At 51.1% G+C, this 27,960-nt stretch overlaps 1 long non-coding RNA gene across 1 annotated transcript in view; it reads left to right on the top strand.

The window, feature by feature from the left end:
- The first annotated feature begins 838 nt into the window (after positions 1 to 838).
- Positions 839 to 27,960, top strand: part of LOC140415063 (uncharacterized) — a 125,756-nt gene continuing 98,634 nt past the window's right edge. The window contains exon 1 of the long non-coding RNA XR_011944189.1: positions 839 to 1,308. This is a non-coding gene — a long non-coding RNA (uncharacterized lncRNA). The remainder of the gene's footprint in view (positions 1,309 to 27,960) is intronic.

Genomic DNA, 27,960 nt, shown 5'->3' with positions numbered 1-27,960 from the left:
AGACCAAGGCACAGGTAGCTGAAGAGTCTGTTTGCAATAGTTGGGTAAAGTTTGGAAGGTGTGGTGCAGAGGGGATAGGCAAGAATGTGGGCTTGAAGTTACAATCAAGTCAGCCATGATCTTACTGAATGTCAGAGCAGGTTTGAGGGGGCTGAAATGCCTACTCCAGCTCCTAACTTATGCATACTCATGTAAGTATGTTCATAGAAAAAACTGCATTCAGGGGAGGGATAGTTTGGGTGTGGGTTAATGTGTCAGAAAAGCTCGTAGAGATCAGGTAGGGTGAGGGTGTGGGATCTGCCCTTCTTGGTTGAGTTCAAGGCTGATTATTTCTGAGCTGGTGGCGAGGGAAGAGGATAGAATCAATGGCACTGGAACTGAGTTTGATGACAACAGATTTGAGCCTGGGAATATTAAATCTCTTCCAAGGCTGTGAGGCAAACAATTCAGAAGCACAAAAGCAATGGCAGACAGCGGCTGGGGCAGGAATGGAGAATGTTGGACAGGCCGATCTGGATGTTTTCCAGGCAGAGGGAAGGATTGATAACAATTTTTGTGTTGAATCCAATGCATCAGTGTGGTGTGGCATCATTGTTGAGGCTACTTCTGACAGTCTCGCTCCTCTCATCAATATGGACCCTTTTCCAGTGAAATGTTACCCAATGAACTGCCTCAAACAACCCCCATTGTCCAATTCTTCATCATCTCAATTCTCACCCTCTCCCATCTATTTTCTCTATCTTTGTCCTCCTCTCTCTCTCTCCCTCGCTCTTCCCTCTGCTTTCTCTATCTCCTTCCTCACTGTTCTCCCTCCCTATGTCTGTCTCTGCCTGCTCGAGGTGGTGCCTGTTCACCTTGGCAAGGACGGAATATCATCGTCTGCAGTCCGGACGTGAAGAGGGATTGTTCTTTTTTTAAATCTCTCCGAAACATCCATTCCCTAGTGGCGGTTCCGAGTGTCAAAGAGCAATGCAGATGCATTGTGAAAAAGCAATAAAGCATAGCCTGAGGGCCCTCTCAGGGAGGTAGTCAGTCAAATCCACGAGAAGCAGCCAATATGGGTTTGCACACACGCACGGTTGCATGAGACAGAAAAAAGTGTGTACGTTTCATTGAGAGTCTTCAACAACACACTCGATTGTAATGCTTTAATTTTGTTCATTATGGGGTTTGCGAGTGTCACTTGTTTGCCCCTGGCCTGAAACGACTGGCCGAACTGAAGCGGGGAGAGGGGTGAATGACCCGCATCGGATCAGCGACAAGAAACTTGCCAATGTCTTTTGGGAGACCCGCGACCCCCGACACAAGGTATGGTAATCAAGGTGCCAGTTTCTCATTACGCTCCCTAATTACTGTTTCGTAATTAGCACGCACCAGAGATACAAAAGAATGAAAATTATCCCCTATCCAACACCCCCCCGCCTCCCCCGCCTCTCAATGTTAAATTACTTGCCTCAAGCAGCAGCCCCGAAAAAGCAGCCAAGCGATTCGAAGGGCCTGTGGGGAATTGGGATGGGGGGCGGGGGGGTTGGCGCCAAATGGCAGCTTCACAGCTTCTGACTGGATGTGTTGCTAAATTACTGTAAATATTTAAGCAAATTAAAATTCTGCTTGAGCTGTCCTTGCGCCCGGCTAATTGTTTTTTTTTGCTCCCTGCAGCAAGCAGGGTGAAGGCTGCACTCTGTCTGATATACAGCAGCAGCCAGCTTCAGAACCCGGCTCAAATTGAGCTGTATTACTTGTGGGCTGTTTAATTATTCTCTTCAATTTGCATTTAAAAGATTGATTATTTATTTCAAACTGTGTGTGTGGGGCGGGGAGTGTGTGTGTGTGTGGGGGGGGGGGGGGGGGGGAGAGGGGAATGTGTGTTTGTGTGTGTGGAGGGGGGAGTGTGTGTGTGTGGGGCTATTGGGATGAATGTGTGTGTGGGGGGAGAGTATGTGTGTGGGGGTGGGGGGGCGGAGTGTGTGTGTGGGGGGGTGGGGAGGTATGTGTGCGGGGAAGTGTGTCTGTGCGAGGGAGTGTGGGGGGGAGGGGAATGTGTGTGTGTGTGGGGGGGAGCATGTGGGGGGGGGGGGTGCGGGGGAGTGGGGGGGGTGCGGGGGAGTGGGGGGGATATTGGGATCAATGTGTGTGGGGGTATGTGTGTGTGGCAGGTATTGGGATGAATGTGTGTGGAGGGGGAGTGTGTGGGGGGGTATTGGGATGAATGTGTGTGGAGAGTGTGGGGGGCAGATGGATGAATGAGTGTGGGAGAGGGGGTAAATGTGTGTGGGGAGCTGGGGTAAGTGTGTGTGTAGGGGGAGGGAGTAAGTTTGTGTCTGGGGGGCAGCCAGGGGCACAATGTGTGTTTGTGTGTGTGGGGCACAATGTGGGATGGGGTAAGTGTGTGTGTGTGGAGGGGGAGAATGTGTATGGGGGTAAGTGTGTGTGTGTGGAGGGGGACAATGTGTATGGGGGTAAGTGTGTGTGTGTGGAGGGGGACAATGTGCATGGGGGTAACTGTGTGTGTGTGGAGGGGGACAATGTGTGCGGGGGTAAGTGTGTATTCGTGCATGGAGGGGGACAATATGTGTGGGGGTAAGTGTGTGTGTGGAGGGGGACAATGTGTCTGTGTGTGTGTGTGGCGAGGACAATGTGTATGGGGGTAAGTGTGTGTTGAGGGGGACAATGTGTATGGGGGGTAAGTGTGTGTGTGGAGGGGGACAATGTGTATGGGGGCAAGTGTGTGTGGAGGGGGACAATGTGTATGGGGGTAAGTGTGTGTGTGGAGGGGGACAATGTGTATGGGGGCAAGTGTGTGTGTGTGGAGGGGGACAATGTGTATGGGGGCAAGTGTGTGTGGAGGGGGACAATGTGTAGGGTGGCAAGTGTGTGTGGAGGGGGACAATGTGTAGGGGGGCAAGTGTGTGTGGAGGGGGACAATGTGTATGGGGGTAAGTGTGTGTGTGGAGGGGGACAATGTGTATGGGGGTAAGTGTGTGTGGAGGGGGACAATGTGTATGGGGGTAAGTGTGTGTGTGGAGGGGGACAATGTGTATGGGGGCAAGTGTGTGTGGAGGCGGACAATGTGTCTGGGGGTAAGTGTGTGTGTGTGGAGGGGGACAATGTGTATGGGGTAAGTGTGTGTGTGGAGGGGGACAATGTGTATGGGGGTCAGTGTGTGTGTGGAGGGGGACAATGTGTATGGGGGCAAGTGTGTGTGGAGGAGGACAATGTGTATGGGGGTAAGTGTGTGTGTGGAGGGGGACAATGTGTATGGGGGTAAGTGTGTGTGTGGAGGGGGACAATGTGTATGGGGGCAAGTGTGTGTGTGGAGGGGGACAATGTGTATGGGGGTAAGTGTGTGTGTGGAGGGGGACAATGTGTATGGGGGCAAGTGTGTGTGTGGAGGGGGACAATGTGTATGGGGGTAAGTGTGTGTGTGTGGAGGGGGTCAATGTGTATGGGGGTAAGTGTGTGTGTGGAGGGGACAATGTGTATGGGGGTAAGTGTGTGTGTGGAGGGGGACAATGTGTATGGGGTAAGTGTGTGTGTGGAGGGGGACAATGTGTGTGGGGGTAAGTGTGTTTGTGTGTGGCGAGGACAATGTGTAGGGGATAAGTGTGTGTGGAGTGAGACAATGTGTATGGGGGTAAGTGTGTGTGTGGAGGGGGACAATGTGTATGGGGGCAAGTGTGTGTGTGGAGGGGACAATGTGTATGGGGGTAAGTGTTTGTGTGTGTGGAGGGGGACAATGTGTATGGGGGTAAGTGTGTGTGTGGAGGGGACAATGTGTATGGGGGTACATGTGTGTGTGTGGAGGGGGACAATGTGTATGGGGGCAAGTGTGTGTGTGGAGGGGGACAATGTGTATGGGGTAAGTGTGTGTGTGGAGGCGGACAATGTGTATGGGGGTAAGTGTGTGTGTGGAGGGGGACAATGTGTATGGGGGTAAGTGTGTGTGTGGAGGGGGACAATGTGTATGGCGGCAAGTGTGTGTGTGGAGGGGGACAATGTGTATGGGGGTAAGTGTGTGTGTGGAGGGGGACAATGTGTATGGGGGCAAGTGTGTGTGTGAAGGGGGACAATGTGTATGGGGGTAGGTGTGTGTGTGGAGGGGGACAATGTGTATGGGGTAAGTGTGTGTGTGGAGGGGGACAATGTGTATGGGGGTAAGTGTGTGTGTGTGGAGGGGGAAAATGTGTATGGGGGCAAGTGTGTGTGTGGAGGGGGACAATGTGTATGGATGTAAGTGTGTGTGTGGAGGGGGACAATGTGTATGGGGGCAAGTGTGTGTGTGGAGGGGGACAATGTGTATGGGGGTAAGTGTGTGTGTGGAGGGGGACAATGTGTATGGGGGTAAGTGGGTATATGTGTGGAGGGGGACAATGTGTATGGGGTAAGTGTGTGTGTGTGTGGAGGGGACAATGTGTATGGGGTAAGTGTGTGTGTGTGTGGAGGGGACAATGTGTATGGGGTAAGTATGTGTGGAGGGGGACAATGTGTCTGGGGGTAAGTGTGTATGTGGAGGGGGACAATGTGTATGGGGGCAAGTGTGTGTGGAGGGGGACAATGTGTCTGGGGGTAAGTATGTGTGTGTGTGGAGGGGGACAATGTGTATGGGGGTAAATGTGTGTGTGTGGAGGGGGACAATGTGTATGGGGTAAGTGTGTGTGTGTGGAGGGGGACAATGTGTATGGGGTAAGTGTGTGTGTGTGGCGAGGACAATGTGTATGGGGGTAAGTGTGTGTTGAGGGGGACAATGTGTATGGGGGTAAGTGTGTGTGTGGCGAGGACAATGTGTATGGGGGTAAGTGTGTGTTGAGGGGGACAATGTGTATGGGGGTAAGTGTGTGTGTGGAGGGGGACAATGTGTATTGGGTAAGTGTGTGTGGAGGAGGACAATGTGTATGGGGGTAAGTATGTGTGTGTGTGGAGGGGGACAATGTGTATGGGGGTAAGTGTGTGTGTGTGTGTGGAGGGGGACAATGTGTATGGGGTAAGTGTGTGTGTGGAGGGGGACAATGTGTATTGGGTAAGTGTGTGTGGAGGAGGACAATGTGTATGGGGGTAAGTATGTGTGTGTGTGGAGGGGGACAATGTGTATGGGGGTAAGTGTGTGTGTGTGGAGGGGGACAATGTGTATGGGGGTAAGTGTGTGTGTGTGGAGGGGGACAATGTGTATGGGGTAAGTGTGTGTGTGGAGGGGTCAATGTGTATGGGGTAAGTGTGTGTGTGGAGGGGGACAATGTGTATGGGGTAAGTGTGTGTGTGTGTGGAGGGGGACAATGTGTATGGGGTAAGTGTGTGTGTGTGTGGCGAGGACAATGTGTATGGGGGTAAGTTTGTGTGTGTGGCGAGGACAATGTGTATGGGGTAAGTGTGTGTTGAGGGGGACAATGTGTATGGGGGTAAGTGTGTGTGTGGAGGGGGACAATGTGTGTGGGGGTAAGTGTGTGTTCGTGCATGGAGGGGGACAATGTGTGTGTGTGCGTGTGGCGAGGACAATGTGTATGGGGGTAAGTGTGTGTGGAGGGGGACAATGTGTAGGGGGCAAGTGTGTGTGTGGAGGGGACAATGTGTATGGGGTAAGTGTGTGTGTGTGGAGGGGGACAATGTGTATGGGGTAAGTGTGTGTGTGTGGCGAGGACAATGTGTATGGGGGTAAGTGTGTGTTGATGGGGACAATGTGTATGGGGGTAAGTGTGTGTGTGGCGAGGACAATGTGTATGGGGGTAAGTGTGTGTGTGTGGCGAGGACAATGTGTATGGCGGTAAGTGTGTGTGTTGATGGGGACAATGTGTATGGGGGTAAGTGTGTGTGTGGCGAGGACAATGTGTATGGGGGTAAGTGTGTGTGTGTGGCGAGGACAATGTGTATGGCGGTAAGTGTGTGTGTGGAGGGGGACAATGTGTATTGGGTAAGTGTGTGTGGAGGAGGACAATGTGTATGGGGGTAAGTATGTGTGTGTGTGGAGGGGGACAATGTGTATGGGGGTAAGTGTGTGTGTGTGTGTGGAGGGGGACAATGTGTATGGGGTAAGTGTGTGTGTGGAGGAGGACAATGTGTATGGGGGTAAGTATGTGTGTGTGTGGAGGGGGACAATGTGTATGGGGGTAAGTGTGTGTGTGTGGAGGGGGACAATGTGTATGGGGTAAGTGTGTGTGTGTGGAGGGGACAATGTGTATGGGGTAAGTGTGTGTGTGGAGGGGGAAAATGTGCATGAGGGTAAGTGTATGTGTGGAGGGGACAATGTGTGTGTGTGTGTGTGTGGGGGGGGGACATTGTGTATGGGGTAAGTGTGTGTGTGGAGGGGGACAATGTGCATGAGGGTAAGTGTATGCGTGGAGGGGGACAATGTGTGTGGGGGTAAGTGTGTGTGTGGAGGGGGACAATGTGCATGAGGGTAAGTGTGTGTGTACGTGGAGGGGACAATGTGTGTGTGTGGAGGGGACATTGTGTATGGGGGTAAGTGTGTGTGTGGAGGAGTACAATGTGTATGGGGGTAAGTGTGTGTGTGGAGTGGTACAATGTGTATGGGGGTAAGTGCGTGTTTGTGGAGGGGGACAATGTGTATGAGGGTAAGTGGGTGTGTGTGTGGAGGGGACAATGTGTGTGGGGGTAAGTTGTGTGTGGAGGGGGGCAATGTGCATGGGGGTAAGTGTGTGTGTGGAGGGGGCCAATGTGTATGGGGGTAAGTGTGTGTGTGTGGAGGGGGACAATGTGTATGGGGGTAAGTGTGTGTGTGTGGAGGGGGACAATGTGCATGGGGGTAACTGTGTGTGTGTGGAGGGGGACAATGTGTGCAGGGGTAAGTGTGTATTCGTGCATGGAGGGGGACAATATGTGTGGGGGTAAGTGTGTGTGTGGAGGGGGACAATGTGTCTGTGTGTGTGTGTGGCGAGGACAATGTGTATGGGGGTAAGTGTGTGTTGAGGGGGACAATGTGTATGGGGGGTAAGTGTGTGTGTGGAGGGGGACAATGTGTATGGGGGCAAGTGTGTGTGGAGGGGGACAATGTGTATGGGGGTAAGTGTGTGTGTGGAGGGGGACAATGTGTATGGGGGCAAGTGTGTGTGTGTGGAGGGGGACAATGTGTATGGGGGCAAGTGTGTGTGGAGGGGGACAATGTGTAGGGTGGCAAGTGTGTGTGTGGAGGGGGACAATGTGTAGGGGGGCAAGTGTGTGTGGAGGGGGACAATGTGTATGGGGGTAAGTGTGTGTGTGGAGGGGGACAATGTGTATGGGGGTAAGTGTGTGTGGAGGGGGACAATGTGTATGGGGGTAAGTGTGTGTGTGGAGGGGGACAATGTGTATGGGGGCAAGTGTGTGTGGAGGCGGACAATGTGTCTGGGGGTAAGTGTGTGTGTGTGGAGGGGGACAATGTGTATGGGGTAAGTGTGTGTGTGGAGGGGGACAATGTGTATGGGGGTCAGTGTGTGTGTGGAGGGGGACAATGTGTATGGGGGCAAGTGTGTGTGGAGGAGGACAATGTGTATGGGGGTAAGTGTGTGTGTGGAGGGGGACAATGTGTATGGGGGTAAGTGTGTGTGTGGAGGGGGACAATGTGTATGGGGGCAAGTGTGTGTGTGGAGGGGGACAATGTGTATGGGGGTAAGTGTGTGTGTGGAGGGGGACAATGTGTATGGGGGCAAGTGTGTGTGTGGAGGGGGACAATGTGTATGGGGGTAAGTGTGTGTGTGTGGAGGGGGTCAATGTGTATGGGGGTAAGTGTGTGTGTGGAGGGGACAATGTGTATGGGGGTAAGTGTGTGTGTGGAGGGGGACAATGTATATGGGGTAAGTGTGTGTGTGGAGGGGGACAATGTGTGTGGGGGTAAGTGTGTTTGTGTGTGGCGAGGACAATGTGTAGGGGATAAGTGTGTGTGGAGTGAGACAATGTGTATGGGGGTAAGTGTGTGTGTGGAGGGGGACAATGTGTATGGGGGCAAGTGTGTGTGTGGAGGGGACAATGTGTATGGGGGTAAGTGTTTGTGTGTGTGGAGGGGGACAATGTGTATGGGGGTAAGTGTGTGTGTGGAGGGGACAATGTGTATGGGGGTACGTGTGTGTGTGTGGAGGGGGACAATGTGTATGGGGGCAAGTGTGTGTGTGGAGGGGGACAATGTGTATGGGGTAAGTGTGTGTGTGGAGGCGGACAATGTGTATGGGGGTAAGTGTGTGTGTGGAGGGGGACAATGTGTATGGGGGTAAGTGTGTGTGTGGAGGGGGACAATGTGTATGGCGGCAAGTGTGTGTGTGGAGGGGGACAATGTGTATGGGGGTAAGTGTGTGTGTGGAGGGGGACAATGTGTATGGGGGCAAGTGTGTGTGTGAAGGGGGACAATGTGTATGGGGGTAGGTGTGTGTGTGGAGGGGGACAATGTGTATGGGGTAAGTGTGTGTGTGGAGGGGGACAATGTGTATGGGGGTAAGTGTGTGTGTGTGGAGGGGGACAATGTGTATGGGGGCAAGTGTGTGTGTGGAGGGGGACAATGTGTATGGATGTAAGTGTGTGTGTGGAGGGGGACAATGTGTATGGGGGCAAGTGTGTGTGTGGAGGGGGACAATGTGTATGGGGGTAAGTGTGTGTGTGGAGGGGGACAATGTGTATGGGGGTAAGTGGGTATATGTGTGGAGGGGGACAATGTGTATGGGGTAAGTGTGTGTGTGTGTGGAGGGGACAATGTGTATGGGGTAAGTGTGTGTGTGTGTGTGGAGGGGACAATGTGTATGGGGTAAGTGTGTGTGGAGGGGGACAATGTGTCTGGGGGTAAGTGTGTATGTGGAGGGGGACAATGTGTATGGGGGCAAGTGTGTGTGGAGGGGGACAATGTGTATGGGGCCAAGTGTGTGTGGAGGGGGACAATGTGTCTGGGGGTAAGTATGTGTGTGTGTGGAGGGGGACAATGTGTATGGGGGTAAATGTGTGTGTGTGGAGGGGGACAATGTGTATGGGGTAAGTGTGTGTGTGTGGAGGGGGACAATGTGTATGGGGTAAGTGTGTGTGTGTGGCGAGGACAATGTGTATGGGGGTAAGTGTGTGTTGAGGGGGACAATGTGTATGGGGGTAAGTGTGTGTGTGGCGAGGACAATGTGTATGGGGGTAAGTGTGTGTTGAGGGGGACAATGTGTATGGGGGTAAGTGTGTGTGTGGAGGGGGACAATGTGTATTGGGTAAGTGTGTGTGGAGGAGGACAATGTGTATGGGGGTAAGTATGTGTGTGTGTGGAGGGGGACAATGTGTATGGGGGTAAGTGTGTGTGTGTGTGTGGAGGGGGACAATGTGTATGGGGTAAGTGTGTGTGTGGAGGGGGACAATGTGTATTGGGTAAGTGTGTGTGGAGGAGGACAATGTGTATGGGGGTCAGTGTGTTTGTGTGGAGGGGGACAATGCGTATGGGGTAAGTGTGTGTGTGGAGGGGGACAATGTGCATGAGGGTAAGTGTATGTGTGGAGGGGACAATGTGTGTGTGTGTGTGTGGGGGGGGGGCATTGTGTATGGGGTAAGTGTGTGTGTGGAGGGGACATTGTGTATGGGGGTAAGTGTGTGTGTGGAGGAGTACAATGTGTATGGGGGTAAGTGTGTGTGTGGAGTGGTACAATGTGTATGGGGGTAAGTGCGTGTTTGTGGAGGGGGACAATGTGTATGAGGGTAAGTGGGTGTGTGTGTGGAGGGGACAATGTGTGTGGGGGTAAGTTGTGTGTGGAGGGGGGCAATGTGCATGGGGGTAAGTGTGTGTGTGGAGGGGGCCAATGTGTATGGGGGTAAGTGTGTGTGTGTGGAGGGGGACAATGTGTATGGGGGTAAGTGTGTGTGTGTGGAGGGGGACAATGTGCATGGGGGTAACTGTGTGTGTGTGGAGGGGGACAATGTGTGCGGGGGTAAGTGTGTATTCGTGCATGGAGGGGGACAATATGTGTGGGGGTAAGTGTGTGTGTGGAGGGGGACAATGTGTCTGTGTGTGTGTGTGGCGAGGACAATGTGTATGGGGGTAAGTGTGTGTTGAGGGGGACAATGTGTATGGGGGGTAAGTGTGTGTGTGGAGGGGGACAATGTGTATGGGGGCAAGTGTGTGTGGAGGGGGACAATGTGTATGGGGGTAAGTGTGTGTGTGGAGGGGGACAATGTGTATGGGGGCAAGTGTGTGTGTGTGGAGGGGGACAATGTGTATGGGGGCAAGTGTGTGTGGAGGGGGACAATGTGTAGGGTGGCAAGTGTGTGTGTGGAGGGGGACAATGTGTAGGGGGGCAAGTGTGTGTGGAGGGGGACAATGTGTATGGGGGTAAGTGTGTGTGTGGAGGGGGACAATGTGTATGGGGGTAAGTGTGTGTGGAGGGGGACAATGTGTATGGGGGTAAGTGTGTGTGTGGAGGGGGACAATGTGTATGGGGGCAAGTGTGTGTGGAGGCGGACAATGTGTCTGGGGGTAAGTGTGTGTGTGTGGAGGGGGACAATGTGTATGGGGTAAGTGTGTGTGTGGAGGGGGACAATGTGTATGGGGGTCAGTGTGTGTGTGGAGGGGGACAATGTGTATGGGGGCAAGTGTGTGTGGAGGAGGACAATGTGTATGGGGGTAAGTGTGTGTGTGGAGGGGGACAATGTGTATGGGGGTAAGTGTGTGTGTGGAGGGGGACAATGTGTATGGGGGCAAGTGTGTGTGTGGAGGGGGACAATGTGTATGGGGGTAAGTGTGTGTGTGGAGGGGGACAATGTGTATGGGGGCAAGTGTGTGTGTGGAGGGGGACAATGTGTATGGGGGTAAGTGTGTGTGTGTGGAGGGGGTCAATGTGTATGGGGGTAAGTGTGTGTGTGGAGGGGACAATGTGTATGGGGGTAAGTGTGTGTGTGGAGGGGGACAATGTGTATGGGGTAAGTGTGTGTGTGGAGGGGGACAATGTGTGTGGGGGTAAGTGTGTTTGTGTGTGGCGAGGACAATGTGTAGGGGATAAGTGTGTGTGGAGTGAGACAATGTGTATGGGGGTAAGTGTGTGTGTGGAGGGGGACAATGTGTATGGGGGCAAGTGTGTGTGTGGAGGGGACAATGTGTATGGGGGTAAGTGTTTGTGTGTGTGGAGGGGGACAATGTGTATGGGGGTAAGTGTGTGTGTGGAGGGGACAATGTGTATGGGGGTACGTGTGTGTGTGTGGAGGGGGACAATGTGTATGGGGGCAAGTGTGTGTGTGGAGGGGGACAATGTGTATGGGGTAAGTGTGTGTGTGGAGGCGGACAATGTGTATGGGGGTAAGTGTGTGTGTGGAGGGGGACAATGTGTATGGGGGTAAGTGTGTGTGTGGAGGGGGACAATGTGTATGGCGGCAAGTGTGTGTGTGGAGGGGGACAATGTGTATGGGGGTAAGTGTGTGTGTGGAGGGGGACAATGTGTATGGGGGCAAGTGTGTGTGTGAAGGGGGACAATGTGTATGGGGGTAGGTGTGTGTGTGGAGGGGGACAATGTGTATGGGGTAAGTGTGTGTGTGGAGGGGGACAATGTGTATGGGGGTAAGTGTGTGTGTGTGGAGGGGGACAATGTGTATGGGGGCAAGTGTGTGTGTGGAGGGGGACAATGTGTATGGATGTAAGTGTGTGTGTGGAGGGGGACAATGTGTATGGGGGCAAGTGTGTGTGTGGAGGGGGACAATGTGTATGGGGGTAAGTGTGTGTGTGGAGGGGGACAATGTGTATGGGGGTAAGTGGGTATATGTGTGGAGGGGGACAATGTGTATGGGGTAAGTGTGTGTGTGTGTGGAGGGGACAATGTGTATGGGGTAAGTGTGTGTGTGTGTGTGGAGGGGACAATGTGTATGGGGTAAGTATGTGTGGAGGGGGACAATGTGTCTGGGGGTAAGTGTGTATGTGGAGGGGGACAATGTGTATGGGGGCAAGTGTGTGTGGAGGGGGACAATGTGTATGGGGTCAAGTGTGTGTGGAGGGGGACAATGTGTCTGGGGGTAAGTATGTGTGTGTGTGGAGGGGGACAATGTGTATGGGGGTAAATGTGTGTGTGTGGAGGGGGACAATGTGTATGGGGTAAGTGTGTGTGTGTGGAGGGGGACAATGTGTATGGGGTAAGTGTGTGTGTGTGGCGAGGACAATGTGTATGGGGGTAAGTGTGTGTTGAGGGGGACAATGTGTATGGGGGTAAGTGTGTGTGTGGCGAGGACAATGTGTATGGGGGTAAGTGTGTGTTGAGGGGGACAATGTGTATGGGGGTAAGTGTGTGTGTGGAGGGGGACAATGTGTATTGGGTAAGTGTGTGTGGAGGAGGACAATGTGTATGGGGGTAAGTATGTGTGTGTGTGGAGGGGGACAATGTGTATGGGGGTAAGTGTGTGTGTGTGTGTGGAGGGGGACAATGTGTATGGGGTAAGTGTGTGTGTGGAGGGGGACAATGTGTATTGGGTAAGTGTGTGTGGAGGAGGACAATGTGTATGGGGGTCAGTGTGTTTGTGTGGAGGGGGACAATGCGTATGGGGTAAGTGTGTGTGTGGAGGGGGACAATGTGCATGAGGGTAAGTGTATGTGTGGAGGGGACAATGTGTGTGTGTGTGTGTGTGGGGGGGGGGCATTGTGTATGGGGTAAGTGTGTGTGTGGAGGGGACATTGTGTATGGGGGTAAGTGTGTGTGTGGAGGAGTACAATGTGTATGGGGGTAAGTGTGTGTGTGGAGTGGTACAATGTGTATGGGGGTAAGTGCGTGTTTGTGGAGGGGGACAATGTGTATGAGGGTAAGTGGGTGTGTGTGTGGAGGGGACAATGTGTGTGGGGGTAAGTTGTGTGTGGAGGGGGGCAATGTGCATGGGGGTAAGTGTGTGTGTGGAGGGGGCCAATGTGTATGGGGGTAAGTGTGTGTGTCTGTGGTGGGCGTCACTGTGTGTGGGGGTAAGTGTGTGTGTGAAGGGGGCCAATGTGTATGGGGGTAAGTGTGTGTTTCTGTGTGGAGGGGGACAATGTGTATGGGGGTAGGTGTGTGTGTGTGGAGGGGACAATGTGTATGGGGGTAGGTGTGTGTGGAGGAGGACAATGTGTATGGGGGTAAGTGTGTGTGTGTGGAGGGGGACAATGTGTATGGTGGTAAGTGTGTGTGTGGAGGGGGCAAATGTGTAAGGGGGTAAGTGTGTGTGTGTGGAGGGGGACAATGTGTATGGGGGTAAGTGTGTGTGTGTGGAGGGTGACAATGTGTATGGGGGTAAGTGGGTATGTGTGTGGAGGGGGACAATGTGTATGGGGATATGTGTGTGTGTGGAGGGGGACAATGTGTATGGGGGTCAGTGTGTGTGTGTGGAGGGGGACAATGTGTATGGGGGTAAGTGGGTATGTGTGTGGAGGGGGACAATGTGTATGGGGGTAAGTGTGTGTGTATGGAGGGGGACAATGTGTATGGGGGTAAGTGGGTATGTGTGTGGAGGGGGACAATGTGTATGGGGGTATGTGTGTGTGTGGAGGGGGACAATGTGTATGGGGTAAGTGTGTGTGTGGAGGGGGGCAATGTGTGTGGGGGTAAGTGTGTTTGTGTGGAGGGGTACTATGTGTATGCGTGTAGGTGTGTGTGTGTGTCACGGCGCTGAGGTCCCTGGTTTGAAGCCGGCACTGGGTCACTGTCCGTCTGGAGTTTGCACATTCTCCCTGTGTTTGCGTGGGTTTCGCCCCCACAACCCAGAAATGTGCAGGGTAGATGAATTGGCCATGCTAAGTTGCCCCTTAATTGGAAGAAATTAATTGGGTACTCCAAATTTATTTATTTATTTATTTATTTGTTTTTTGTAAATTTAGTGCACCCAATTCATTTTTCCAATTAAGGGGCAATTTAGCATGGCCAATCCACCTACCCTGAACATCTTTGGGTTGTGGGGGCGAAACTCATGCAAACACGGGGAGAATGTGCAAACTCCACACGCCTAAATGTATTTTTCAAAAGTCTGAGTGTGGAGGGGGACAAAGTCTGTAGGGGTAAGTGTGTGTGTGTGGAGGGGGACAATATATATGGGGGTAAGTTTGTGTGTGTCAGTGGAGGGGGACAATGTGGATGGGCGTACGTGTATGTGTGGAGGGGGACAATGTGTATGGGGGTAAGTGTGTGTGTGTGGAGGGGGACAATATATATGGGGGTAAGTTTGTGTGTGTCAGTGGAGGGGGAAAAAGTGGATGGGCGTATGTGTGTGTGTGGAGGGGGACAATGTGTATGGGTGAAAGTGTGTATGTGTGTGTGTGGAGGGGACAATGTTTGTGGGGGTAAGTGTGTGTGGAGGGGGCACTGTGTATGGGGGTAAGTGTGCGAGTGGAGGGGGACACTATGTATGGAGGTAAGTGCGTGTGTGTGTGTGGAGGAGGACAATGTGTCTGGTGGTAAGTGTGAGTGTGTGTGTGTGGATGGGGACAATGTGTATGGGGGCATGTGTGTGTGTGTGTGGAGGGTGACAATGTGTATGGGAGTAAGTGTGTGTGGAGGGGAAGAATGTGTATGTGGGTCAGTGTGTGTGTGTGTAGAGGGGACAATGTGTATGTGGGTAAGTGTGTGTGTGTGGAGGGGGCACTGTGTATGGGGGTTAAGTGTGTGTGTGGGGGGGACAATGTGTATGGGGGCAAGTGTGTGTGTGTGGAGGGGGACAATGTGTATGGGGGCAAGTGTGTGTGGAGGGGGACAATGTGTAGGGTGGCAAGTGTGTGTGTGGAGGGGGACAATGTGTAGGGGGGCAAGTGTGTGTGGAGGGGGACAATGTGTATGGGGGTAAGTGTGTGTGTGGAGGGGGACAATGTGTATGGGGGTAAGTGTGTGTGGAGGGGGACAATGTGTATGGGGGTAAGTGTGTGTGTGGAGGGGGACAATGTGTATGGGGGCAAGTGTGTGTGGAGGCGGACAATGTGTCTGGGGGTAAGTGTGTGTGTGGAGGGGGACAATGTGTATGGGGTAAGTGTGTGTGTGGAGGGGGACAATGTGTATGGGGGTCAGTGTGTGTGTGGAGGGGGACAATGTGTATGGGGGCAAGTGTGTGTGGAGGAGGACAATGTGTATGGGGGTAAGTGTGTGTGTGGAGGGGGACAATGTGTATGGGGGTAAGTGTGTGTGTGGAGGGGGACAATGTGTATGGGGGCAAGTGTGTGTGTGGAGGGGGACAATGTGTATGGGGGTAAGTGTGTGTGTGGAGGGGGACAATGTGTATGGGGGCAAGTGTGTGTGTGGAGGGGGACAATGTGTATGGGGGTAAGTGTGTGTGTGTGGAGGGGGTCAATGTGTATGGGGGTAAGTGTGTGTGGAGGGGACAATGTGTATGGGGGTAAGTGTGTGTGTGGAGGGGGACAATGTGTATGGGGTAAGTGTGTGTGTGGAGGGGGACAATGTGTGTGGGGGTAAGTGTGTTTGTGTGTGGCGAGGACAATGTGTAGGGGATAAGTGTGTGTGGAGTGAGACAATGTGTATGGGGGTAAGTGTGTGTGTGGAGGGGGACAATGTGTATGGGGGCAAGTGTGTGTGTGGAGGGGACAATGTGTATGGGGGTAAGTGTTTGTGTGTGTGGAGGGGGACAATGTGTATGGGGGTAAGTGTGTGTGTGGAGGGGACAATGTGTATGGGGGTACGTGTGTGTGTGTGGAGGGGGACAATGTGTATGGGGGCAAGTGTGTGTGTGGAGGGGGACAATGTGTATGGGGTAAGTGTGTGTGTGGAGGCGGACAATGTGTATGGGGGTAAGTGTGTGTGTGGAGGGGGACAATGTGTATGGGGGTAAGTGTGTGTGTGGAGGGGGACAATGTGTATGGCGGCAAGTGTGTGTGTGGAGGGGGACAATGTGTATGGGGGTAAGTGTGTGTGTGGAGGGGGACAATGTGTATGGGGGCAAGTGTGTGTGTGAAGGGGGACAATGTGTATGGGGGTAGGTGTGTGTGTGGAGGGGGACAATGTGTATGGGGTAAGTGTGTGTGTGGAGGGGGACAATGTGTATGGGGGTAAGTGTGTGTGTGTGGAGGGGGACAATGTGTATGGGGGCAAGTGTGTGTGTGGAGGGGGACAATGTGTATGGATGTAAGTGTGTGTGTGGAGGGGGACAATGTGTATGGGGGCAAGTGTGTGTGTGGAGGGGGACAATGTGTATGGGGGTAAGTGTGTGTGTGGAGGGGGACAATGTGTATGGGGGTAAGTGGGTATATGTGTGGAGGGGGACAATGTGTATGGGGTAAGTGTGTGTGTGTGTGGAGGGGACAATGTGTATGGGGTAAGTGTGTGTGTGTGTGTGGAGGGGACAATGTGTATGGGGTAAGTGTGTGTGGAGGGGGACAATGTGTCTGGGGGTAAGTGTGTATGTGGAGGGGGACAATGTGTATGGGGGCAAGTGTGTGTGGAGGGGGACAATGTGTATGGGGTCAAGTGTGTGTGGAGGGGGACAATGTGTCTGGGGGTAAGTATGTGTGTGTGTGGAGGGGGACAATGTGTATGGGGGTAAATGTGTGTGTGTGGAGGGGGACAATGTGTATGGGGTAAGTGTGTGTGTGTGGAGGGGGACAATGTGTATGGGGTAAGTGTGTTTGTGTGGCGAGGACAATGTGTATGGGGGTAAGTGTGTGTTGAGGGGGACAATGTGTATGGGGGTAAGTGTGTGTGTGGCGAGGACAATGTGTATGGGGGTAAGTGTGTGTTGAGGGGGACAATGTGTATGGGGGTAAGTGTGTGTGTGGAGGGGGACAATGTGTATTGGGTAAGTGTGTGTGGAGGAGGACAATGTGTATGGGGGTAAGTATGTGTGTGTGTGGAGGGGGACAATGTGTATGGGGGTAAGTGTGTGTGTGTGTGTGGAGGGGGACAATGTGTATGGGGTAAGTGTGTGTGTGGAGGGGGACAATGTGTATTGGGTAAGTGTGTGTGGAGGAGGACAATGTGTATGGGGGTCAGTGTGTTTGTGTGGAGGGGGACAATGCGTATGGGGTAAGTGTGTGTGTGGAGGGGGACAATGTGCATGAGGGTAAGTGTATGTGTGGAGGGGACAATGTGTGTGTGTGTGTGTGTGGGGGGGGGGCATTGTGTATGGGGTAAGTGTGTGTGTGGAGGGGACATTGTGTATGGGGGTAAGTGTGTGTGTGGAGGAGTACAATGTGTATGGGGGTAAGTGTGTGTGTGGAGTGGTACAATGTGTATGGGGGTAAGTGCGTGTTTGTGGAGGGGGACAATGTGTATGAGGGTAAGTGGGTGTGTGTGTGGAGGGGACAATGTGTGTGGGGGTAAGTTGTGTGTGGAGGGGGGCAATGTGCATGGGGGTAAGTGTGTGTGTGGAGGGGGCCAATGTGTATGGGGGTAAGTGTGTGTGTCTGTGGTGGGCGTCACTGTGTGTGGGGGTAAGTGTGTGTGTGAAGGGGGCCAATGTGTATGGGGGTTAGTGTGTGTTTCTGTGTGGAGGGGGACAATGTGTATGGGGGTAGGTGTGTGTGTGTGGAGGGGACAATGTGTATGGGGGTAGGTGTGTGTGGAGGAGGACAATGTGTATGGGGGTAAGTGTGTGTGTGTGGAGGGGAACAATGTGTATGGTGGTAAGTGTGTGTGTGGAGGGGGCAAATGTGTATGGGGGTAAGTGTGTGTGTGTGGAGGGGGACAATGTGTATGGGGGTAAGTGTGTGTGTGTTGAGGGTGACAATGTGTATGGGGGTAAGTGGGTATGTGTGTGGAGGGGGACAATGTGTATGGGGGTATGTGTGTGTGTGGAGGGGGACAATGTGGATGGGGGTCAGTGTGTGTGTGTGGAGGGGGACAATGTGTATGGGGGTAAGTGGGTATGTGTGTGGAGGGGGACAATGTGTATGGGGGTAAGTGTGTGTGTATGGAGGGGGACAATGTGTATGGGGGTAAGTGGGTATGTGTGTGGAGGGGGACAATGTGTATGGGGGTATGTGTGTGTGTGGAGGGGGACAATGTGTATGGGGGTCAGTGTGTGTGTGTGGAGGGGGACAATGTGTATGGGGGTAAGTGGGTATGTGTGTGGAGGGGGACAATGTGTATGGGGGTAAGTGTGTGTGTGTGGAGGGGGACAATGTGTATGGGGGTAAGTGTGTGTGTGTGGAGGGTGACAATGTGTATGGGGGTAAGTGGGTATGTGTGTGGAGGGGGACAATGTGTATTGGGGTATGTGTGTGTGTGTGGAAGGGGACAATGTGTATGGGGGTCAGTGTGTTTGTGTGGAGGGGGACAATGCGTATGGGAGTAAGTATGTGTGTGTGGAGGAGGACAATGTGTATGGGGGTAAGTATGTGTGTGGAGGGGGACAATGTGTGTGGGGGTAAGTGTGTGTGTGGAGGGGTACAATGTGCAATGGGGTCAGTGTGTGTGTGTGGAGGGGGACGATGTGTATGGGGATAAGTGTGTGTGTGTGTGTAGGAGGACAATGTGTGTGCGGGCAAGTGTGTGTGTGGAGGGGGGCAATGTGTGTGGGGGTAAGTGTGTTTGTGTGGAGGGGTACTATGTGTATGCGTGTAGGTGTGTGTGTGTGTCACGGCGCTGAGTTCCCTGGTTTGAAGCCGGCACTGGGTCACTGTCCGTCTGGAGTTTGCACATTCTCCCTGTGTTTGCGTGGGTTTCGCCCCCACAACCCAGAAATGTGCAGGGTAGATGAATTGGCCATGCTAAGTTGCCCCTTAATTGGAAGAAATTAATTGGGTACTCCAAATTTATTTATTTATTTATTTATTTGTTTTTTGTAAATTTAGTGCACCCAATTCATTTTTCCAATTAAGGGGCAATTTAGCATGGCCAATCCACCTACCCTGAACATCTTTGGGTTGTGGGGGCGAAACTCATGCAAACACGGGGAGAATGTGCAAACTCCACACGCCTAAATGTATTTTTCAAAAGTCTGAGTGTGGAGGGGGACAAAGTCTGTAGGGGTAAGTGTGTGTGTGTGGAGGGGGACAATATATATGGGGGTAAGTTTGTGTGTGTCAGTGGAGGGGGACAATGTGGATGGGCGTATGTGTATGTGTGGAGGGGGACAATGTGTATGGGGGTAAGTGTGTGTGTGTGGAGGGGGACAATATATATGGGGGTAAGTTTGTGTGTGTCAGTGGAGGGGGACAAAGTGGATGGGCGTATGTGTGTGTGTGGAGGGGGACAATGTGTATGGGTGAAAGTGTGTATGTGTGTGTGTGGAGGGGACAATGTTTGTGGGGGTAAGTGTGTGTGGAGGGGGCACTGTGTATGGGGGTAAGTGTGCGAGTGGAGGGGGACACTATGTATGGAGGTAAGTGCGTGTGTGTGTGTGGAGGAGGACAATGTGTCTGGTGGTAAGTGTGAGTGTGTGTGTGTGGATGGGGACAATGTGTATGGGGGCATGTGTGTGTGTGTGTGGAGGGTGACAATGTGTATGGGAGTAAGTGTGTGTGGAGGGGAAGAATGTGTATGTGGGTCAGTGTGTGTGTGTGTAGAGGGGACAATGTGTATGTGGGTAAGTGTGTGTGTGTGGAGGGGGCACTGTGTATGGGGGTTAAGTGTGTGTGGGGGGGGGACAATGTGTAAGGTGGTAAGTGAGTGTGTGTAGAGGGGACAATGTGTATGGGGGTAAGTGTGTGTGTGTGGAGGGGGCAATGTGTATGGGGGTAGGTGTGTGTGGAGGAGGACAATGTGTATGGGGGTAAGTGTGTGTGGAGGAGGACAATGTGTATGGGGGTAAGTGTGTGTGGAGGGGGACAATGTGTATGGGGGTAAGTGAGTGTGTGTAGAGGGGACAGTGTGTCTGGGGGTAAGTGTGTGTGTGTGGAGGGGACAATGTGTATGGGGGTAAGTGTGTGTGTGGAGGGAACAATGTGTATGGGGGTAAGTGTGTGTGTGTGTGGAGGGGACAATGTGTGTGTGTGGAGGGGGACAATGTGTATGGGGGTAAGTGAGTGTGTGTGTGGAGGGCACAATGTGTATGGGGGTAAGTGAGTGTGTGGAGGGGACAATGTGTATGGGGGTAAGAGTGTGTGTATGGAGGGGACAATGTGTATGGGGGTAAGAGTGTGTGTGTGTGGAGGGGGCACTGTGTATGGGGGTAAGTGTGTGTGTGTGTGGAGGGGACAATGTGTGTGTGTGTGGAGGGGGCACTGTGTATGGGGGTAAGTGTGTGTGTGTGTTGAGTGGACAATGTGTATGGGGGTCAGTGTGTGTGTGGAGGGAACAATGTGTATGGGGGTAAGAGTGTGTGTGTGTGGAGGGGGCACTGTGTATGGGGTAAGTGTGTGTGGAGGGGACAATGTGTGGTAGTGTGTGTGGGTATGTGTGGAGGTTTTGGGGGAGCGTGTGTGTGGGGAGATAGAGTGTGTTTTGGGGTATGTGTATGTGTGTGCGTTGCGGGGGGGGGGGGGGGGGGGTAAGTGGGGGAGGGGAAAAGTTGGCCTTCTCAACATTGCGGCATGTCCTGTCAGCCTCCATCACCCGCCACCGAACGCTGTGCGCATGGGCAAAGTGACTCTGTGCCAGGCAGCTTGAGGCTGCAGCTGTGACATGCTGCATGTTACCATCACTCCTTCCCACCCTCTCTGCCATCCCCGATGTTCTCTTTTGTGCTGCGGTACAGTTTTCCAGCGGCTCACAGCTCCCTCGCCGCTCCCCAACAAATGCGGCGACTGGCTATTCTGTAATCGCAAACCTCGGGGCAGATGGACTCCTCGACATAGGTGGGCTCATGGTCCTGTCCTTCCCCATGGACCCCCCCCCCCCCCCCCCACACACACACACAACGTGTACATTCAGGACTGGAAGGAGCAAGAATCCGCTCGATGGTAATGCCAACTAGGAGCACAGGTTAATTCCCAATTCCTGGTTAGCTCCATAGTGCTGAGGCCAATTTACTCCCACCCTCAGCCACGCCCTGGCAATTGAACATAGGGCGATCCTGTGCTGTACGAGTCAACTCCAGGGGGAAATCCAAATGAACTCCGGGGATAGGTGACACAGTCACTTTCTTTTATTATTCAGTCGGAAGCAGTTTGCAACCAGTCATAAAGCGGTCTACAGCACAGAAAGGACCCGATGGTCCATTGCACGTCTACGCCGGTCAAAAACAACCACCAAAGTATTCTAATCCCATTTCCAGCACTTGACCCACAACCTTGTATGCCTCTGCACATCCAAATATTTCTTAAATGTTATGAGGGTGTCTGCCTCCACCACCCTTTCAGGCAGTGAGTTCCAGACTCCCACCACCCTCTGGGTGAAAAAGTCTTCCTCACCTCCTGTCTAAACCTCCTGCCCCTTACTTTAAATCTTTGCCCCCTGGTCTTTGACCCCCTCCACCAAGGGACAAAGTTTATTTCTGTCTATCTATGCCCCTCATAATTTTAGACATCTCAATCATGTCCCCCCTCAATCTCCGCTGCTCCAAGGAAAACAACCCCAGTTTATCCAATCTACCTACATAGCTAAAACTCTCAAACCCAGGCAACATCCTGGTAAATTTCCTCTGCACCCTGTCCAGTGCTATCACATACACACCATAATGTGGATTCCAGAACTGCATGCAATGCTCTAGCTGTGGCCTAACCAACATTTTATACAGCTGTAGCATAACCTCTCTGCTCTTAAACTCTATGCATCAGCTAATAAAGGCATGTATATCATCTACCTTCTTTTTTTCTAAAATTTAGAGTACCCAATTATTTTTTTCTCCAATTAAGGGACAATTTAGCGTGGCCAATCCACCTAACCTGTACAACTTTGTAACCCACTCATACATGGGGCGAATGTGCAAACTCCACACGGACAATGACCATCATAAGCCTTCTTCACCACTGCCCTGCTACCTTAAGGGACCGGTGTACATGCGCACCAAGGTCCCTCTGATCCTCGGTGTCCTGTCATTTATCATGTATTCCCTTCAAGTATTTGTCCTGCACAAGTGCATCACTTCACAATCAACTGGATTGAATTCCAATTGATTCCTTTGTAACAAACTAAGAGTGGAAAATGGGTAAATATGTCCCCCCCCCCCATCACAGTTTGCAGAGTGACCTAAAGTCTATGTCTGTGAAACTATCCAGTATTCTGTTGCAAGTTCCTGATATAATAGAATCATTGAGTAGTTACAGTACAGAAGGGGACCATTCAGCCTATCACCTCTATATGTGCTCTTCATAAAGCAGTTGCGAAGTCCCACTCCCTGGCCTATTCTCCAGAGGTTTTCTGATCATATGATTATCCAATTCCATTTTGAAAGCCACCATTGAGCATGTTTCCAATTGTCTTTGAGGCACTAGGGAGGGTGCTGAGGAGATTTGCCAGATGTTGCCTGGGCTGGAGAGTTTCAGCTATCAAGGGAGACTGAATAGACTAGGGTTATTTTCTTTGGGGCAGTGAAGGCTGAGGGGGAACCTGATTGAGGGGTACAAAATTCTGAAGGGCATATATAGGGTGGCTAGAAAGGAACTTTTCCCTTAGTGGAGGGTGCATAAATTTAAGGTAAGGGGCAGGAAGTTTAGAGGGGATGTGATGAAACGTCTTTTCACCCAGAGGGTGGTTGGAATCTGGTTGAAAGGGTAGTAGAGGTGGGAAGCCTCACAATATTTAGGAAGTACTTAGGTCAGCGCTTGAAATGCCATAGCATACAAGGCTGTGGGCCAAGTGCTGGAAAATGGGATTAGAGTGGATAGGAGCTTGATGTCCAGCATGGACACAATGGGCTAAAGGGCCTCTTTCCATGCCATAATAACTCTATCACTCTTTCCACACTCTCTAAAGCCTTCACATCCTTCCTCAAGTGCAGTGCACTGTGAAGATGGTACACACTGCTGCCACTGTGCATCAGTGGTGGTGGGATTAAATGTGGCTGGATGGGGTGCTGATAAAGTGGGGAAGTGTTGAGGTGTTGAGCTTCTTGAGTGTCCTTGAAACTGCACTCATCCAGGCAAGTGGAGAGCATTCCATCACACTCCTGACTTCTGTCTTGTAGATAGTGGACAGGCTTAGGGGAGTCAGAAAGTGAATTAGTTGCCACAGAATTCCCAGCATCTTAACTACTCTTGTAAGCAGAGTACTGATGTGGCTGGTTAAGTTTCTGGGTAATAGCAGCCCCAAGGATGTTGGTGCTGTAGAATTCAGTGATGGTAGATTCTCTTTTTACAGATGATTATTGCTTGGCACTTGTATGGCATGAATGTTCCTTCCTTGACACTTATCAGCTCAAGCCTGGATGTGGTCCAGGTCTTGCTGCATGCAGGCACAGACTGCTTCATCACCTGAGGAGGTATGAATGGAACTGAACATTGCGCAGTCATCAGAAAACATCAGCATGTCTGACCTTCTGATGGAGGGAAGGTCGTCCTTGAAACAACTGAAAATGTTTGGATCTAAGGCCTAGCCCTCAGGAGCTTCTGCAGTTTTAACATTAGCTCCCTTCTCTCTCCACAGATGCTGTCAGACCTGCTGAGGTTTTCTGTTTTTGTTTCTGCAGCGATATCCTGGGGCTGAGATGATTTAAAAAAAATTAGAGTACCCAATTATTTTTTTCCAATTAAGGGGCAATTTAGCATGGCCAACCCACCTACCCTGCACATCTTTGGGTTATGGGGGTGAGACCCACACAGACTCGGGGAGAATGTGCAAACTCCACACAGACAGTGACCCGGGCCCGGATCAAACCCAGGTCCTCAGCACCTTAGGCAGCCGTTCCTGCACCGTCGTGTCGCCCGGGGCTGAGATGATTTGCCTCCAACATCCAAAATGAGCTTGTTTGTGATCGTGAAAGGTGCTATGTAAATGCAAGTCATCCTTTTTCCATGTCTCTCTTTTCCCCATTCTCTTTGCTGAGTAACTGATGCAAACTGCAAGATCTAGGATAAATAGAAAGCTAGTTTAAAGTCCTGTGAAGATTGCAGAGATTTGCTGGAAGGAGCGAGTTAATCGCCCTCAGTGCCAGCAATCTCTCACGCAGTCATTGACTGTGACTGCAGTGAAATTTCAGGAGCCGCCTGCAACAAACGACTTAATCCGCCGTTTAATTAACCTCTCCCCAGATCAGCGGCTGAAATCTGCCCAACGACAGTCCCCTGATTGGCCGCTGGTCTGAACCGATTATTGGTCCGGAATTCGATTTTTAAAAAACAGCTTTAATTCTTCCATAAGGGGGTCGTATCTCCAATTATGACAAAAATACAAACATCATGTTAAAAGGAGATTGGAGCTTATCACGTTTCTGAGGAATAAAAGATAGCGGTGGGTGGGGTGTAATTAGGATAAGTGACCTTGAGTGGGAGAGAAAGAGAGAGATAGATGTTCAAAGCATTTTAATTTCTTCACTGAAGATTATAAGGGGAGGGGGTTCCATTCAAATACTGCAGCAAAAATATAGTTTCCTCTCTAATGATCTCCTTTTTTAAAATTCTGTCCTTTCTCATTGTCTGTCTGGGGTTCAGTCCCGTGAGTTCTGTTTGCCCTTCATTGCCTTGTCCGCCTGTAATGTGTGAATTGACACTCAGAGTGAGCTGCCTGTCCTGTGCCCCCCCTTCCCCGACTTGATCTCTTCCCCGACTTGATCTCTTCCCCTCCCCCGACTTGATCTCTCTGCTCCCCTCCTTCCCCCAACAACCACCCTGCCCCCTTGGGGTCCTTGACTCAGCTGCCAGGCTTTCCAGTTTCCAAAGCTCTCTCCAGAAGGCAAGAGCGCGGTAGTCTGGAGACTCCCTTGAGTGGGTGTCTCCTTTTGCTTTGCTCAGTATGCCCCCCCCCCCCCCCCCCGTGGCGATAAGGGGCCTGGCAGACGGCGGCGAGAGAAAGCCAGGCCAGGCCAGGCCATGGTAGCAGGTGACTCGGGAAAGTTGAGCAAGCCTCGTTTTGTATTCAAGGCACATCCTGCGAGGCTGGCAGGAGACAGCCTCTGCTGGGAATCTCTGCAGCTCTTTATTAACCAGGTTTCATTTAATGAGAATGTAACAAGCTCCTGTTCTCTCTCTCTTTTCATCTTCCCATTTGTGTACAAACAATTAACAGCCTGCAATGCATAACGACTGATGACCACTTATTCTCTCTGTCTCTGGGTTTGCATATATCACTTTCCTTGTCATACGTTTTGTCGTCTCCTAGCTTTCTGTCCTCCAGTCTGCCGGTGTCTCGCTATCTCTTCCAGCCTCCGTCCGTCTGACTGCCTCTGCTCTTTTTTTGTGTCTCTCTCTTTGTCTCTTTCGCCAGTTCTGTCTCTGCCTCCCTCTGCTGCAGCTGATCTGCACTGGCTGTACTATTCAGCTTGGGGAGGGCATCGCAAATGACTGTGCCCTTAACTGATATCCACACCCATCCATTGTGCAACCCAGCCTCACGGTAGAAATTGTAACCGTATTCCAAATCCTTTCCCTCGATTTGGGAATGTTCAGACCCAATTGTAATGCCCTTTTTATGATTGACTCAGCTCAGTCTGGGCATTGTGTCAGAAACCAGAATGAAGGGCAGCACGGTGGCGCAGTGGGTTAGCCCTGCTGCCTCACGGCGCCGAGGTCCCAGGTTCGATCCGGGCTCTGGGTCACTGTCCGTGTGGAGTTTGCACATTCTCCCCGTGTTTATGTGGGTTTCGCCCCCACAACCCAAAGATTTGAAGAATAAAGGGATTAAGGGTTATGGTGTTCGGGCCGGAAAGTGGAGCTGAGTCCACACAAGATCAGCCATGATCTCATTGAATGGCGGAGCAGGCTCGATGGGCCAGATGGCCTACTCCTGCTCCTTATGTTCTTATGTGCAGGCTAGGTGGATTGGCCACGCTAAATTGCCCCTTAATTAGAAAAAATGAATTGGGTATTCTCAATTTATTTTCAAAAAGAAGAAAAAAAGGAAACCAGAATGAATTGGCACCATCAGGGAATGGGGGATGGGAGGGGGGTGGAGTTAGTGGGGGGACAACATTGGGAAAAAAAGACTACATGATTCTCTTTTATAAAAAATGCGGAGGTAAAGGTTAAAATGCACAGGGTGGGGTGATACTGTCGCATTGAGAAAATGGACAATTGCTCTCAAATGGAAGTGAATTTACAGTTTTCCCTGTTTAATCAAGCACTTAATTTCACCAATAATTAGAACAGAGAAGATTGTAAGGTTAATTGATTAGAGCTGTTTAAAATTATGAAGGGAAGGGACAGAGTATATAGAAACACTCGGTTTCTGTGGTTGAGGGATCCAGAACAAGGAGATGTAAATTTAAATTCAGGTGGTTTAGGACAGAAAGCAGGAGAAACCTTAGAGTCAGTGAATGAAGCAACGACCATTGGATGGGAGATCCCTTGGAGCTTCTGCTACTCTTGTTCCTGATCCCACATCGTAACGTTGCCGAAAGTGTATTGGAAACACTTTTATGCACATAAGTTGGGTTTTCACATCACTTCTAGAAAAGTTGGAACAGCGGAGCAGAAACAACCCTTTGGAAAGTCCAGCCCGTACCATTTTATAGGAATGCATTAGGTAGATAATTGAAGCAAGGTAGAATGAAGAGATCTGGAAATGTTGTGGGAAGGGCAGCATGGTGACGCAGTGGTTTGTACTGTTGCCTCACAGCGGCAAGGACCCGGGTTCGATCCCAGCTCTGGGTCACTGTCTGTGGAGTTCGCACATTCGCCCATTGTCTGCATGGGTCTCACCTTCACAACCCAAAAAGATGTGCAGGGTAGGTGAATTGGCCATCCTAAACTTCCCCTTAATCGCAAAAAAAAAGAATTGGGTACTCTAATTTTTTTTAAAAAGAACATGTTGTGGGCAAATGGAATCAGGATAGACTTTCTTTTTGCAAAAATATCCTTTATTCTTTAAATATCAAAAAGAACATTATGAAATATTTCAAAATGGCCCTTACAGAAATGCAATGATATTCAAATTATTTACATAGATCATGTTGCACTCTTAGGTGTTCCAATACAGTTATACATAATATTCACTGTCTACATTAAATGTGAGTCATACAGCCCAAGGGGTTCTGTACGATTTCCAACTGCTCGGTGTACCATAAAAGGCCTTAGACAGTGGTCTTCCCGCATTGTGAATCTGTGGCAGCTGTCCCAAGCTTTAGTGCAGCCCTCAGCACATTGTCCCGGACCTTGGAAAGTGCCAGTCTGCACTGGAAGACCAAGTTTCAGACAAACTGAAGAGCAACTTTCACTGGATGATCCTCCAGCTACAGTTTATATTTATTTGTCTTTGGTGTGGTTTCCTGGGAATGCATCATGGAGTTGCTTGGATGAACCTCAACAAAAAACACTTCATTTTGTTCTAGACCTTCTTTGGAAAGGCACATTCCAGAAGGAGATGGACCATCACAGCCTGCTCAAGGGCAACATGCAGATGGGTGAGACTATGGGCATGTAGGAAGGATCTCATTAACACAGACCGATTGGTCGAATTCCTGTTTTGGTTTAAATTTTTCTGTAACTTTGCAGTCTGCTAAAGCCCAGCTCATTAAAATAACAGTCACATTTCAGGAAAAAATGATAATTATTTAAAAGAATGATCTTGGGCACAGATTGTCTATTTCCACGCTGGGTTCATATGCATCACTTGCTGTTGGAACTCAGTTGTGTGCATATTTCTCACATTTGCTGGTTTCCCCTATTTGAATTTGAGATTGGAGATTTGGAAATGCCTGTTCTCACTCAGCGTTTTAATCCTAAATCAGAACTTCAAGATCTGTTGGTTTGAAATAGGAATAAAAAGTTGCATTTATGCATGATTCCATACACCCCAAGGCACTTTTCAGATAATTAAATACCTTTGAAGTGTAACTACTGTTGTAATGTAGGTAACGCATTAGCCAATTTACACACAGTGAGGTCCAACAAACAACAATGTGATAACGAGCAGATAATTTGTTTTGGTGATGTTGGCTTGGGGATAAATATTGGCCGGGACTCTAGGGAGAACCCCAGTACCTTTACATCATAGTGCCATGGGATTGTTTATTTCCACCTGATGGACCTGTCCCCGTTGTTACGAAGGATGGGCCTGGCCTCATTGCCGCGGAACGCTCCAAGTAGTTGTTCCGTGCCGTACCACCTGTCTC

The sequence above is a fragment of the Scyliorhinus torazame genome, chromosome 1, assembly GCF_047496885.1.
Source record: "Scyliorhinus torazame isolate Kashiwa2021f chromosome 1, sScyTor2.1, whole genome shotgun sequence".
NCBI lineage: Eukaryota > Metazoa > Chordata > Chondrichthyes > Carcharhiniformes > Scyliorhinidae > Scyliorhinus > Scyliorhinus torazame.
This window is presented reverse-complemented; position numbering and strand designations above follow the sequence as displayed.